Source organism: Athene cunicularia (assembly GCF_003259725.1).
Source record: "Athene cunicularia isolate RWA chromosome 12 unlocalized genomic scaffold, athCun1 chr12_part1, whole genome shotgun sequence".
NCBI lineage: Eukaryota > Metazoa > Chordata > Aves > Strigiformes > Strigidae > Athene > Athene cunicularia.
The window spans coordinates 22,054,993-22,066,225 of NW_020799116.1; the positions used below are offsets into that span (position 1 = coordinate 22,054,993).

The 11,233-nt window shown below is 38.6% G+C and overlaps 1 long non-coding RNA gene across 2 annotated transcripts; it reads right to left on the minus strand.

Annotated features, from left to right (window-relative positions):
- Nucleotides 1-3,280: 3,280 nt before the first annotated feature.
- Nucleotides 3,281-11,227, minus strand: LOC113484958. Of its 2 annotated transcripts, XR_003399323.1 has the most exons (4): nt 8,267-11,227; nt 7,876-7,974; nt 6,454-7,112; nt 3,281-3,930 (listed from the first exon to the last, which is right to left on the minus strand). It is a non-coding gene; the product is annotated as an uncharacterized LOC113484958 (long non-coding RNA). The 2 variants fall into 2 exon arrangements; XR_003399322.1 differs by lacking the exon at nt 3,281-3,930 and having other exon boundaries at nt 5,226-7,112.
- Between the last annotated feature and the right edge of the window lie 6 nt (nt 11,228-11,233).

Genomic DNA, 11,233 nt, shown 5'->3' on the forward strand with positions numbered 1-11,233 from the left:
CGGGTCCGGCCGCGGAAGAGAGCCCCTCCCTCGGTTTTCCTTGCAGCTCCACGTCCCCAGCAAGCCCCGACCCAGCCACGCGTCCCAGCCCCGCGAGGGGCCACAGGCTCGTTAGTCTGGTGTGGGCAGCGCAGGCAAGGGGCCCCTCTCCATCCCCACCAGTTTTGGGCCTAGCGATCACCCAACAGCAGCTGCAGAAAAGGAGCCAGATGGCTGGGTAGCCTGACAAACCCGTATTGTTTGGAGCATGCAGGATGCTTTGAATTGTATTCGTGCACCAAGTCAAAAGCATCAGAGCAGGCAGGAGAGGGAACGGGACCACCTGCCAGAGACGAGGGGGATCACTTCATCTCCAGTTTAGATCCCATCAGTGTGCTGAACTGTGCACCGAGTTGAGTTGCTGGTAATGACCACGAAATCTCCATCAAAACCTAACTCCTAATCTGTGTGTCTCTGGAATTAGGAGGAGGATTATGTCAGAAGCTGGCAGCCCGCACCTGAACGGCCCTTTGCTTGTGTAGCCGTTTCTGTAGGTAACTTAAGTGCCAAAGACAAAACATCACTGAGGTAAATACTGCAGTGAGGACATTCAGATTTGTATTTCTCCTTTGCTTTCATCTGCCATCCCTCTGGCAGCAGTTTATATTACAAAAACAAGTGGTAAAGCCAGGCCAGATTCGAGTTGGTTGCCTAAATACTAAAATCTGGTTAGAAAATACACACTGCTCCATTTCTGTATAAGAGGTCACTAGTCAAGTTTGTTGCATCACCACCCAGTACCTGCTGTTCTCATCTACAGGTGGGTAAGAGTGCTCACGGACACGTACGTACTTTATGAATGCTAAAATTCATTTACATAAGAGTAGAATTAATTTGTTTGAAATATTTCTTTCAAGACTATAAAGGCTGTCTTTACCCTCTCATTTTAAGGATCACCCTGTCTTGCTGCCCTTCATTCTTCAGCTGCCCTCATTTTGTCTGTGAATAGACTTTCAGAATGCTAGGGATTTAACAAAATGGCATTGAATAAATGCCAAAGAATAAATAGTAAGGCTAAAGAAAGGCCTAATGAACTGATTTACTCTGCTTACTTATTTTTTTACTTTACTTATGACTTGTAAAATGGAAATCCTTTAATCTTGTAGTCCAAGTAAATTGCCATGTCGGTTGCCTCTCAGGCACCTTATTGTAATTTGGGAACAGAAAAGGACTCTGAGGGTGAGGGGAAGGGAAAGGTAAGACAATGTATCTGATCTCCAGCTCAAGCAGCTTTGCTCACTTTTTGTGTGTGCACATATATGTATTCATATAGTGAGAATCCTCAAATCCTAAGCATTCCCAAGCAGACAGGTATCTGTCAGAGCCCTGTTCTGAAGGGCATTGAAGCCCAAGATTACACAAGTACCTAAAGCTGTGCATCTGGGAGGTGGTGAGAAAGATTTAATTCGTTTGGTTGGTGACTCAGCCAGATAGTGTTGAGTCCAAACACGTGTGGAGCTCTGAGGAAACAAACCCATCTCGATCAGAAAGGTTTTCCTTTTCATGGGCTCCTTGATCCCGTGAATTCTAACTATTAACTAGGGATAAAGTGAAACTACTGAGTGCTCATTTTGTGACAGGCTCTTGAAGGGTGAATTTCTGATGATCTGTATGAACTACTTGTCTTTGTGTGAAATGCAGAAACCTTATTTATTAAATGAGAGGAAAGCCAGCCCCCTTTGCTAGAGGCAATAGATAGGAAAGGCTACCTGCAGGACCCTGCTTTCCTGTAAGATGACAATACTTTCACGGTTTTGTGGTTACAGGAATACAGGAGTACCAACAACCAAAACTGATCCTCAGCTTCTAATCTCCACATGTTCAGTTCTGGCTAAGTAAACTTGTCCAGCTCTTTAGTTTTGAAAGGTGGAAAAGCAAGAGATGATGTCTAGTCCTTTCAGGAAGAAGAAAAAAAAGAAAGGTGGGGAAGATGGGAAAAGGTGCTAGATGGCTCCAGCACTTTGCAACCTTTAGGGTCGAGTGATAACATGCTACTGCTCTATAGGGTGCTTATATCTACGGCTGATTGATGGTACAGATAATAAGAGTCAAAAGTCTGCTGTGCTGCTCAGCCTCGTGCCACTTGGGGTTAACTGAGCGGGCCTTCCCACATGACCTCACAGAGAGGGAACCTGTCTGGCACTGAGGTGAAATGGTGGAGTCTGGAGAGAGGGTGAGACAACAGCATTGCCACATCCCAGTTTGGGATAGAGGTGGTGGGAGCAGAGATCCTCCAGCAGGTCAGGAAAAGGGGTGTGGGTCCAGCGACATCCTCCCCAGAGTACACAGCTAAGGACACAAGTGCTAAAGCTGAGGCCACCCTCTACTGAGACAAGTCAGACTGGTTCTGGCCAGTACAAAGCTGGGTGATCTGGCAACGTTAAACAAAGAGCACAGCAAAAGACTGCTTGAAGAAAATGATCCAAACAGCAAAAACAAGGCGAGGCAGTTGGGAAACAGCAGGAAAAAGATGCCTCATCAGGAAGTTCAAAGGAACTGAAACAGCAGCCAGCACACTCCACCCTGTGCATTCATTCACTAAGCATGAAAATGGGATTGTGAGCATATCCTAAAGAAATACCTGAATATTTTTCCAATTACAGAACAAATCATAGTGGATGATAGCATATCCACAGCATGAAACTACAAGCAGACTATCACTTGCATACAGAGAATCCTCTTTGTTTCTCTGCTCATACAACTGGTATCACACCACTTTTGTCCCATACATGCAACCTTTCCTAATGTTGCCTGTAACTACACTTGAAAGCACACTCCTGGCAGCTGCAGTTCTCTGCAGCTCTCCAGAACAATTAATTCCACCATTCTGACCTATAAATGTCTGCGGACTGCATCGCATGATATGCTGCTAAAAAAGATACATATTTTTCATCTTCTGCTTCAGCAAGATGCCCAAACTTTTTCTTTCCCCACTTTTATTTACAACTTATCTCTGCTGTCACTGCCACTGAGCTATTCATCCACACCTTCATAACATTTCAGCTTCCTCTGAAACTGTTAGACCACTCTTCACTACTTTCCTGGACCAGCTAATATTTCAGCTGTTAAGAGCTCTTCATAGCTCACATTTTGTGATCAGCCATGACTGCCACAGTGATGTCCATTCCATTCCATTCCATTCCATTCCATTCCATTCCATTCCATTCCATTCCATTCCATTCCATTCCATTCCATTCCATTCCATTCCATTCCATTCCATTCCATTCCATTCCATTCCATTCCATTCCATTCCATTCCGAATTGCTTTCTTGAGAAGGAATTAATGCAAAAGAGATACAGATCAGTAAATGAGTATAATGAAATTACCCTTCAGTTTTCCTTTCCTTTTTACTCTATCATGTTTTTCAGTAGCTGCTTAAAAACTGGTATTCAATAATATAAACATCGGATAACATTCAGCTCCTTGAGACACGGATATTTTACTTATTGAAAAAGTGCCACTGTAGGTCTAAATTACTTTATAAAAATATTCACCAGTCTTTGCAACACTTCCAGGAAAATACATACAATTCCTTTAGTAGCCTCTCCTCCCTTTATGCTGTTGTTGTTTTCTCCTTTTCAGTCAGACAGATGGTAGGAAAGTTTTGCACTTGACATTCATAATTGTCTTCCCTGTGGGCATGTGATGATGGGCTTGTTGCATCATCTCTCCTGTCTCTGAATATTTTAAAAAAAGTTGGCTTACAAATTAAATCTTGGGAAAGGTGAGAGCAGGAACTGGTATTTCCACTTTTGTTCCTGGTTGGTTACATGCTGTGGAAGTAATGCAAGGTGATTGAAACACAGATGTTAACATGGTCACTGTACAAATACATTTGTCCAAGCTAGCGTGCATCCAGAATTACTGCACTGTGGCTATCGGAAGTACACCTGAAAAAGAAACAGATCCGTATTGTTAGTGAAAAGGGTTCCTCACAACTTAAGGTGGCACTTATAAGCAAATTGGCAATTAGCTCTGTCATGTTAGATTGAAAGGGGGCATAAATTATGTTTTTAAGTATTTTATTTCAAATTATACATTTTAAATTGTAAATTTTTAAATTTTATAAATTTTTCTTTACAGCCAAATAAGCCTTAGTTCTTCAAGTGAGAGAAAATAGGCCAAGCACTGTATTGAAATGAGGTATGGTTCTGGCTGTGAAGGGGATAGCCTGAACTCTCAGGGTAGGAAACAAGCTGTTACTGTGGCATTGTGTGTGAGCACATTTGTGGATAAAGAGCAGCAAGCTAACCTGGATAGTATAGGTTTTATATCACACAAAACCGGTAGTGATACGTGAGAGAAAAAGGGTGGCTATAAAAAGACCTTGCAGTAATTGTATAACGCACATCCTGGCAGTATTAATGAATTCAGAACGGAGATGTGTCAAGAGCTTCTTTGCCAAAATAAATTTTATTATACCCTAGTGCTGGAAAGCAAGGAAAGAGCTCCATGATCTCAGGAACATTTTATTAATATTTTTTTAGTCCAATAATTTGCTTCATCCCAGATGAGGCATCTGTTTCTCCCCTCTCATGTATGGAAAGAGGAACAGATGACCCAAAATGCGAGTGTTTTTTCACCAGCTTTTTCTTCAAGTTATTTCAAATCCACACAGTCAGAGTTCAGGCTGCCTCCCCTGTGGTTCACTGCTAATATATAGGCACCTTTTCTGCATGAAGCTTTGCTGGCAGTTTGCAAGTATGTTAGCAAGGTCATGAAATATTCTGATAGTCCAGAAATCTGAATGCTGCTGTAGCAGAAAAAAATTAGAAAGAGTAGAAACAAAGTTTCCTCCACCTGTAGGTATAAAGTATACATGCAAACTATTTTGAAAATTTAAAAATTGCTACAGCAGAAGAGTTAGCACATAATCAAAGACAATTTTTTAAAATTGCTGAAATGTTGTGAAAATTTGGTGCTACAAAGACCTAGGATGCTTAAAATCCTACTTGGAATACTCACTACACATTTCCCATTGGGCTAGAAAATGTTACTTCTTGTCACTGCTCTTCAAAACTCAAGTTTTGAAGCACAGCAGAAGTATCTTAAACTATGGCCATTGTGTTTTGGTTCTTTATCTTTTTAGATTTTATTTTGAATTACAGCAAAGGCATTTTTGGAGCCTGGGGTAAGGGCTGAGGCAGAAGCAGAGACATGGGATTACCAGAAACCTTGCCCCCAGTGCAGCTTTTGCTCTCCCACGCTCACAAAAGACACCGTGCTCTGGCCTGGCCCACGGCTCAGCCAGGCCTGGTGCGTGGGGGCCTCAGGAGGGAGAGAGCCCACTGGCTGGTACAGCTCCAGGAACGGTGTGTTCCTCTCCAAGGATTGCGCACAAATGAAAGGCTGCGCATAGTCCAGCTGGATTCAAAGATGAGGAAACTCCATGTCCGAAAGTCAGAGTGTTTCCTCATTTAAAAAAAAAAAATTATAGTGGTAATAATTAACTAATTTCCAGCTTTGGTTTACTGTGATACCATTGCTGAATAACAGCCTCCTCTAACCCAGAACACCTGCATAGTCCTTGCTTTTTCCATTTCCTTTGACAAAAAATAAAGCCCATTTCTTTGTCTACACTTAATGTATTATTTTGTAGCAGAAATGAGAAGCTGTAGAGAAAGTAGTTTTCACTATGCATGCATAACATTTGCATTAGAATGAATTTACCCTATTCATCTCACTAAAGGCAGATTATTTTTTCTTTGCTCATTATATATACCTGTTTAAATCACTGTGTCTAAATATGAAAAAAATAAATGAAAGCTGAAGTTGTGAATGTCATTTAACAACAGAGCTGATAAATTCTCTGCTTCTATGATTTGAGATGGTTGTGTCTTGTGAACCGTGATACTAATTTCACATCTCAGTTATTGCAAAAAAGCTAAATAAAGGGGATTTTTTTCTATAACATTTTATTCCTAAAAATATGCATTTATACATACGGTAAAAATAATAAATCTAACCAGTTGAAAAAAGTGATGGTTTCAAGTCAGCATCACCCACACAACTTTCATTTAACTCCTATTTAGCTTAGGAAGTACTTTAAGCAGAGATCTTAATTTAAGTGTTTCTTAATGTTCATGATCAGCCTCATCCTGCAGTTGATTTAGTTTTGCCAAGTAATGCAGGATTTGGTTTTAATTCTTGAAATCATAAGAAACAAAAAGAGTCTACTAAAAATACACCTAAAATGAAGCATTTTCCCATCATTTGTATATATTAGTTTTTTCTATCACGTTAGCTGTACTATGTTCTCCTCTAGGCATTTTATATCAGTAAAATACAGTAACAAAAATCGCTAAGAGGCTAGTAAGTAGGCTAAAAATCCAGTATGATTCCTTTTGAAAAAGGTGTATGTAATGCAGCTATAATACCAGTAAAGACTTATTATGGCATGTTACTGTAAGTACATTGTTCATCTTCTGCAGAGACATTTGTCAGTACATACGCATGCTGAAATATGATTGATCACACAATCCTAACAGCATCACAATTCTGGTATCTTGTGACAGTCATTTGAATGACTGCAGATAAAAACCCTAGAAGTTGCTTAATATTTCAAGGTCCACCTGCAATGCTGAAGGATAAGCAACAGTTAAGGAAGATAGTCTGGACCCTGTGCAACCAAGGCTTGCGATACTGTGCAACAAATTTACAAATAATTGGGGCTTCCAAATCTCACCTGTGCACAGGTTGCAACTGATGAATAAAACATCACACAACTATTATGTATACTCCAAATAAATATATGGTAAAATGCTACTACAACTGTTTTTATGAAACTCCTGATTGAAAAACAACCATTAAGGCAAATTGGAAAAAAAGTTTAATAGAATTCATGACATTGTTAAGTCAATAAAAACCTGAAGAGAGGCACAGATAAAACCTATGCAGTTATTTATTTTGTTTTCCCATCATTTCAATATTGCATTTCTTTATTTCAACCAAAATAATACAGAAAATACCTGAAAAGTAACCCTCTCTTCTGGAGAGCAGCTTGAAGTAACTTGTAATTAACTAATTGCACGACAATTCATTCATGCAGTTGTGTGTACGTGCACACAAATGTCTGAAATGCACAAACATAGGAGTTTTCAGACATTAGACTCCTGACTTGTAAAATATGTGTTTTCCAGTTACAATTTATGACAGAAACCCTTGACCTTTTTCTTAATATTGCCTATCCTCAGAAGGAAGGCAGCATAACTTTTTAAATGAAGGCATTTTTCACTAGATATGTATATACAAGCTTTATCAGAGACTTAAGGAATGCAACTCCAGCGAGAATCTCAAATAATTTAAGATATTAAAATTAAAAAAAAAAACCAAACCACATCAGCAGCTGTGATCTATTAGACTATACATACTTAACCTACATTGAAATTTTTAAACTAAGTTACTTGGCATTGCTGCAACTGTTGCAAATCTATCACACAAACCACAATTGCTGCTGAGGTTTCTTTGGGTATTTATTTTTCTTCAGTAGTGCCAGATCATAAATGCTTTCTACCTAGTCTTTGTTTAGGTAGGAAGCAGCAGCATTTAGACATATTATTTAGGTTCTGCTTTTAAAATGGATCAGGAAAAACCTCCAGATTTATAACAACATTTAAAGGCTTAACTTAAAGAAGACAGGCTCTTTGCCTTCTCAAAATGTAGATGTATCAAAATTCTAAAAGTTTCTAAAACAGGGATAGAGATACCATTAAAGAACATCATTGCAAACTCTTCTCTTTCCATTAACAGAATACTTCTATGTGGCATCAGTTATCTTTTAATGGGTCACACAGCTCAGAGGGACGGCACACTGGAAGTAATAAATAGGTACTTACCTATCAAAAAAATCATTGATCAAGACATACATCCTGAAATTACAGCCATTCAGAAATAGGTCATAGTCGACTATTCCCACAAAGTAACTCAAGATTCTCCTAAAATTCATAGAAAAAATAAGCAAACAAAATGATAGCTAAGCATTAAACAGGCTTTACAGACACACTATAATCCCCTTAAAATCTAGGAAATGCAGAGAAATAAGAACACAACTGAGTATGCCACAGGTTGTTACCTAAAGTAATTGCAGGAGTGTAACATCAAACGTTGTGAAGACCATGTGTGGCAAATATGCCCGTGTCATGGTCTTTCTGTGGTATAAATTAAGACACACAACAAATACATACAGCTACAAGTAGTCACGGAAAAATACTCAGTTACATGACTTACTGAAGTAAGACGATGGTTCCGTGCTGGTGGGCACACGGAAGCCATGAATGCTCTCAGAACTCGATCCACGGCATGTAGGTTCCACAAGGGAATGAAGGCCCGCATCCCTGGGAAGGACAAACTTCCAACACTTATGAGTCAAGGGCACACAGTCATCTGAACCTGAGCTCCTAAGGCAACGGGACAGCCAAAAGATTAACGGGATCACTTGAACATGTTCAAGGACAGGACAGCTCATGTTTAAGAAGATTAAAAATCTGGTTTCTGTTTTTCAACATTTGAATGTTTTGGTAAATAGAACACCAAAAAGCCTCTTCAGCATTACCTCTCATTGTTTACAGATTTAGGTGTTGTATTTATTGCTCTTTAGGACACTTTGGAACTAAACATATTTAACAGCACCACCAAGCAAATCAAAACCTATTGAGAAGGGATGACAGTCTCCACAGTACTGACCACCATTTCCACCAACTTCTCCTTAACTTAAGATGAAGACTGACATCTTGGCCCCTTTGAAGTGAGTGGCAGAAATCCAATTGATTCAGCAGGGCCAGGATACCATTGGAAGGAATTTCCTTCATTTCAAGTCTGAAGAGTTGAAGTTCTTGGATTACAGAAAATGAGAAACAAAGAGTTTTAAATGATTTATTTGATTTCTCCACATGATCACAGTTATAGTTTTACATCAATAGGGTGTTACTACTTACAAACAGAATGCATATTAAAATGAAAGCACTCCTTTCTTCCCCATAGTTACAAAAGGGGTCTCAAGCCTCCCCAGAACAGAAGCTTCTTGTAAGCATAATGTTTTTTTGAAGTCTTTAACAGTCTGCATTCAAGACCTAATTCTAACAGTTTAATACAACTCAAAGCTGATTTAAGTTCCTAGCAGGAGATAGGCAACCTCAAAGTGACTGCAGACTTATAGTAATACTAATTTACACACTATGTACAATTTAGAGAATTATCTAGTCCCTCTACTGGTCCCATTTTCACCACCCCTTTTTGTCTTTTCCAAATTTAATCTTGTTATTGGTTCCACTTTTCTTTTAAATATATACACAATAATCCATTTTGCAGGCAAGAAGTGCGATGGTATTTTACAACGGAACAGCAAAATGCATGCTTAACTGCAGAAAACACACAGCTTCATATGGAACAGCAAGTCAACATCTAGAGATTCATTGTTTAAATATCTGCTGACTGTCTCTCAGCTCATTTTATCAAGAAACAAGAGGCTTCTGCTGCATGCAGTACATGATGGGAAAATCATTCTACACTGTATGTTAGACTTTTTTTTTTTTTTTAGCAATACAAGACGCACATTATATTAGGATGAACTTTGTTTTTTTGTTTTTACATTGTTTTACATTTCATTCTTAACTTAAAAAAATAAAAACCCCAAATATATATTTGATTGTTGTCCCAGAAAAGATTTTTGTTGCCACACCTTAATTCTTTACGTTTTCCTTTCATTTTTTCAAATCAGCATTACTACTTTGCCACATCATTTATGGGGAAAGAGAAACGTGGTCACTTTATGCAGTTCTGTACCAGTTTTTAATTGGCAATGGCATTTAAGAAAAAAACCCTCTCAATTCTACTCCTGCCTGCAGGCTGAAAAAATTAATTTTCTTAACCACACACAGTGTTAAAGTACTATCATTTTCCTATTCTAGGCATGATTGACACTGCTCTAAGCAACTGTTAATCAAGGACGGAGTCAGAGAGGTTATACTACAACCCTAAACAATCAGCGAAGTTCTTAGGACTTATGCTGACACCAAGACATTTTTGTTTGTTTAAAGTACATATAAACACAGAGTCTAAAAAAAAAGAAAAATTGAGTCCACTGATTTCTCCTCATTGGCTTGAAACAATAGTTTACAAATACTGTGCTCTTGTATGACCAGTTTTGGTTTTTAAACCAGCCGCAAAATGGTCTGTGATTTTACACGTGCAACTTAATGCACCTAGAGGGTAGGCACAAGCTCTTTCCTCACATGTACATGAAATCATGTGTAAATGGCTTTTTGCATGCATGTTTGTGACATGTCCTGAACATTTAATTGATTGCACATGGAAAATCAGTAGTCAAGTATTAAAATGTGGCTTACTGTGTACTTTTAGGAGATTTATACGTAACTCTAATTTAAATGAATGAAAGGCGTTTGTAAACATAAAGCAAAGGCAGATCTGGGAGATTTAACATCTTCACTGTTAATTAACACAGCTAGTCAGATTTTCCTCTCCACTGCTACTGCATATTCTGCATTTATTCCATACACAGGCAATTTTACTTACAGTATAACTCTGCATCTGAAACAAATACAGACTCCGTCACTCAGTGAAGAGGAGCATTCTTACCTCTGTTTTAATTAAAAGATGCAGTTTCTGAAAGATGTTTGTACTTGAATGGTTCTTTATCTTTTCTGGAACAACCTGTAAGTTACAGTTAGACTCTACTATTGGTACAGATGTATGAAGAAAAGTCTACATATTGAAATATGTTATCACTTTACTTCAACTAATATCAACAGTAACACTGATATATTTTGCAAATATACAATATGTAGAGTGTAGCCTCACACTAATAACATTAGATGACATGCAGACAGTTCTACTTTCCCTTATAAGAACAGTATATTTTTTTAAAACTGCAAGGAACAGAGCCTCAGGGGACCCATACGAGCCCTCTTAAGGTAAGCCGCAGAATTTAGAATAGTATGTGATACTTAAAAATAATAATGTTATTACTCATTTTCTTTTTGTGAAGATAATTTAGAGAAGGAGCAGGAAAGGGGAAAACATATTGCACATGTGTGAAACAAACGTGGACAGCTTTAAACAAAAGGCTAAACTCTAGATTGCTGTATTTGCTCTCTGTGGAGGTTAACAAAGTGCTCAGTTTACAGTTTTGCTGGTATTGTGGTATCAATGGTATGAAAGGGAAAAAATTGCTCAGCC